This window comes from Somniosus microcephalus, unplaced genomic scaffold, assembly GCF_052327205.1.
Source record: "Somniosus microcephalus isolate GS21.2 unplaced genomic scaffold, FLI_Smic_1.0 unresolved_chr1, whole genome shotgun sequence".
NCBI lineage: Eukaryota > Metazoa > Chordata > Chondrichthyes > Squaliformes > Somniosidae > Somniosus > Somniosus microcephalus.
The window spans coordinates 166049503-166054677 of record NW_028225179.1 but is presented as its reverse complement, the minus strand read 5'-3'; the positions used below and the strand labels follow the sequence as shown (position 1 = coordinate 166054677).

Sequence of the window (5175 nt, the reverse complement as noted above, 5' to 3'; positions counted from 1 at the left end):
AGTTCAGAGAAGGTTCACTCGGTTGATCCCGGAGATGAGGGGGTTGACTTACGAGGAAAGGTTGAGTAGGTTGGGCCTCTACTCATTGGAATTCAGAAGAATGAGAGGCGATCTTATCGAAACATGTAAGATTGTGGGGGGGCTTGATCGGGTGGATGCGGGGAGGATGTTTCCACTGATGGGTGAGACTAGAACTAGGGGGCATAATCTTAGAATAAGGGGCTGCCCTTTCAAAACTGAGATGAGGAGAAACTTCTTCACTCAGAGGGTAGTAAATCTATGGAATTTGCTACCCCAGAGAGCTGTGGAAGCTGCAACATTAAATAAATTTAAAACGGAGATAGACAGTTTCCTAGCTGATAAGGGAATTAGGGGTTACGGGGAGCGGGCAGGGAAGTGGACGTGAGTCTAGGTTTGGATCAGCCATGATCCTATTGAATGGCGGAGCAGGCCCGAGGGGCCGTATGGCCGACTCCTACTTCTTTTGTTCTTATAATAACCCAACTGACCTTAAATCCCACAGGAACAGTGGAATAAACACCGGAGATAAACTAACATCTGGTGACGACCAGATTTCTGCTTAAGTTACAGGTAACATGGGCCTCGTACGACAGACACTCAAGGCACCCACCCTAAGTTCTACCTACAGAATGTTGCCTCTATACACTACGATCCTGATAGTACTAGGGACACTACTAGATGCCATAGGAGCAGAAAACCTTCTGAGAAATCACAAACATCCAGAGGACCAGTCAGAGAGAGTATATCTGACGGGTATATTCCGGCGGAAGGGCACCAAGTACTTCAATTTTCCCGGAACGGGCCGAACATTTCGCGGGTGTAAGGGAACCCAACCCACAATATTGGGCATCGAGTTAAAGTGCAATAGGACCTTGTGTATTGAATGTGATAGTGATAGGGTATGGGCGAACCTACAGACATATCAGAGATGTATGTGGATTAAGTTTAGGTATCTACCAGGGATGCCACAGATGCTACATGCCTGTAGAAACATATGGCCGCGCGTTAACTATATGCGGTGCCTCGACACACAGGGTTCTGCCGTCATAAGCGAGGTTAAGTTAATGACGTACTGACTGGAATAAATACCGGCATGTCCCTTATAAATGCCCTGGATATCCAATCCGTGAAAGCAAGCTCGGAGAGTCTTAAAGAGACCATGCGGATTTTGCTCCAGAGGCACACAGGTGACGTCCGGACGGGAGTAGACTTGGGGCAGCAGACCGCCAAGATATTATTACAGGGGCATGCTACCAACGTTAACCATTTACTTGACCGAGAATAAAAGGATGCCACCAATGGGGTGAAGCAAAATACTTGTCATGCATATGGGGGATGTAGGGGTTTGCAAAATTCCCCTATTTTCCCTGAAGATCAAAAAATATTGGTCCACATCGTGGACGAAGAATTTGTGTGATTTGAATTGTCTCTGGGTAGGACAATGTTTTAAAGTGTACCCAGAACCACAAAAGGCTGCGTTGCAGCACATGGACAACACCGGAATCGAGGAGCTCGTGGAAAAATTCGCACACTCTTAAGACAGTACATTTTTAATAAAATTGTTCCCTGGAGTTTAAAAGGGGTTTTAAAAATGGCCATCAGAAAGCATGGCCAAAAGACAAAGAGCAGCTCGCAGCTTGGTGTATGTCTGGGAAAGTGGGAGGATCTTAGTGGCAGGCAGGCCTGTCAATCATCAAAGGGAGTTTCCCTCTCAGAAGCACTCGAAGTTGTTTATTGACTTAAGGGATTACAACCACTTCAGACTAACCGCAGAACAATCGGTTATGTTTACACAGAAATACAAACCCATTCAAACTCCCTTACACACAATGGATACCACTAAACTCTGGAAAGGACTCTTTGATATGCAACAGTTTAGGAATGACTGGGTTTTGAATCACCCAATTCTGAACAATAGGGCAGTTGGATTCCCTTTTGTTTTAGCCCAGGTGAACTCCGGATGTGGGCGGGAACATTTCGGCCCCACAGTGCAGACACATTAAACCACGACAACCACTTTGAATCAGCCAATCACAGCTTTTCTCTTGTGTATTGGAACTTTTGGGCGCGAGTTTTGCACACAGACCTTTTTAGCACCAAAACAGAAGTTGGCAGGATATAAAAGATAGCTGCTAAGAAGCTATCTCTCGCTCTTACTTCGCTGGACCACAGGTGAGCAGGTTTCTGACTCCTCAGCAAGGCAACCTAGTTAGGGGGTGGTAATTAAGGGGAAATTGCTAAGATTGTTTAATGAACATTGTAGCTACTTATCCCTCATTTTTGCCGTCTGCCTTCCCCCATTTAAGCAATTTTACTGTAATTACTGTGTTCGTGTGGTATAGTTTAATATTTGATTATAGTTTCGTTAGTTTAAATAAAGTTGACTTTCTCACATCAAAACCACTTGTCCGTTTTTAATATATCATTAATTATAAGCCCTCCAGTCAGAATTGGAAGGTGGGGTAGCGATTCGAAACCGCTGTTTGGAAATTGGTTTACAGTGTAGCAGCAAAAGGCTGCCTGACCAGGTGAATTACCGTAAACCAGGTAAAAGATTGGAATTGGTTAGAGTGCAGGCAAAGGCTGCAGACCAGGTAAATTACCTTAAACCAGTTAAAAGATGCCCCCCTACAGGGATGGATGATAGGACAAGTCCGACACATCCTGGACCAGATGCAGACAGGCAGGGTCCCCGACTGGATCAATAGTACCCACTTACTGCAGTTGGCACAGCACCCAGGATCACTGGATGGCTGTATACTAAAGGGTATGAAAAGGGTCTACCCTGTGACGGGTGGGTGCACTGACTCTCACACCTCGCTGATAGGGATGGTGCTTATGATCCCGGTGATGACTGGAGATGCAAAACCATACCCGCAGTACAAAGTAGAGAACATAGGACTGATCAGGGGAAGGGACTACCTGCGGTATTACCCAATGGATCAATACGCGATCAAAAGAAATGGAACCATGAGAGGAGTCTCATTGATTGGGTGCCGCAGGGAAGGAAGCCTCACGATCTGCTCACACCCGGTGGGGCAAGGAAATAAGGATGGGTGTGGGTTCAATCAGACTGTTGGATGTGTGCTGGAAATAAGCCCAGTGGAATCTGAACCGACCCACTCTGCTTACCGGGGAAAGGGCGAGTATTGCGTGACGACAAACCAACGGACGTACGATTATGGAGGACTGACGTAATATCACGAACCCCAACTTCTGCTTCACCCCCAGCTTACCTGTGACAATCGGGCGTGCGCGGATGACGTACATTCACGCACGAAAAACGGTCACCCAGAATCTAACGGATGAGATAAGAGTGGACCTGGGGCTATATGAGAAACACCTCGCAGCGCCCATTCCACATCTCCCAGAGGATCTAAAGAAGCTAAGGGACCCACTACGGGAGAACATGAAATGGTACCATCTCCTAAAACAAGAGTTACAGGAACTAGACAAGGCGATCGAAACCGAACTCCATAAAATACTGTGGTATGAACCAGCCGGGAACTGGGGCTTGAACGTAGATATCTACCCTTGGATCCGCATCATCTCTCATGTACTGGTAGCGCTACAATTAATATTAGCATTAGGTTGGCTTACAATGACTTGTGCTGCTTGCTCGAAGTGTAGAAACAAAACCAGGGCAAAGGCGATAGTTAAGGAACAGAGTAAGCTGCTTGTGGTAAACCACTGTTGTTAGTATTGTTGTTCACCACTGTTGTTAGTACTGTTGTTCACTGTTAGTACTGTTGTTCACTGTTAGTACTGTTAGTACTGTTGTTCACTCTTGCATATTGTTGTACTTGTCTGTGCATGCCTCAGCTGACTCCGCCCCTGGCTCCACCCTCATGGCTGGGTATAAAGGTCGCTGCTCGGCAGCCCCCGGCCCTTTTGGATACCAGGCAACCACAAGAGGCATGCTCTGTTCTTTGGTAATAAAAGCCTGTATTACTTTCTCAATCTCCAGTCTTTTGTAGCAATTGATAGTGCATCACTGCTCAAACATGTGCAAGACGAAGGAATTATTTAGCTCTAAAACGCACTAGGTGTCCCCAACCTAGCAGCTGGCCACTGCAAGCGGGGCGGGACGCCTAAGGCAGTAGTAGTAGTAATTGGTCATCTTGGGTAAGTTAGCCAAGGACGAAAAGGGGGGACTGAAGTGGGGCATCGGCGCCCTTCAGGAATTAAGGGGTTAACAATGCAGCTTGCACACTAGAAACGGTTGAGGCAACGACCGGCAGAGATCAGACATGTTGACCACAAAGTTTCGATGCTTTTGAACGTTAGATGAAATTAGCTCAGAAGCACCAACCACAAACTATGGACATGTGGTTTTACTAACGGCCACAAAATACAGTAACAGTGAGATCATAAAAATCATGTGATAATAACATATCACACAGAAATCACAGAAACCCCACAGTGCAGATAGAGGCCATTTCGGCCCATTGAGCCTAGGCGAAAGATTGTGTGACGCAAGATAGGGAATTAGCCAAACAGCAACTGTGCACGCGGGCCTTAAGCCAATTAAAACAGTGTAACAGAATACGCACAAGGTTAATACAACATTTGAACGTTGTAGTGTATGTACCTTTAAGAGCCCCTGTGTACTGTAATACCAGTAGTGACCACTCAGGTATATAAGCCTGTATAGCGTCTTGTATCTTTTAGTTCACCTCCAGGCTTTGTTCAGTAAACACCAATAAACCAACTCCTGCATTCCATGTCTCCATTAACACACGGATACAACAGTGGCGACGAATTGGAAACGGACTTACCTGCAATTCGGCAGCACCTCAAGGAGATCGATTCCTCAGACGAAGGTCGAAGAAAAAAAACGAGAAAAAAAAAACTGTGGTTTCACCAGCTAGCCGGGCTGGTGGCAGGTACTGCACTAATCCTTCCTGGGCGGCGGGCTGGGGCTCGATCGGGTGGCTCTGCAGCGGGGCCGAGCAGCGAGTCGGAAGGCGGAGGCAAACAGAGACGGAGGGAGGAGCACTCGGGAGACGGCCGGCGCTGCAAAGCAGGTCGGCATTCGGACCAAGCAGAGGGAGGGAAAAGTCCCAGAGAGTCCGGCGGGAACGAGTCTCCAACTAAAAATATCTGTGTAAATAAAAACCGCGGAGAACAACGTTGTCAGCAACGGCAGCGGCG

General features: G+C 47.0%; 1 pseudogene; it reads left to right on the top strand.

Annotated features, from left to right (window-relative positions):
* Positions 1 to 2661: 2661 nt before the first annotated feature.
* LOC147096488 (uncharacterized) lies at positions 2662 to 4362 on the top strand (annotated as a pseudogene).
* Positions 4363 to 5175: the final 813 nt, after the last annotated feature.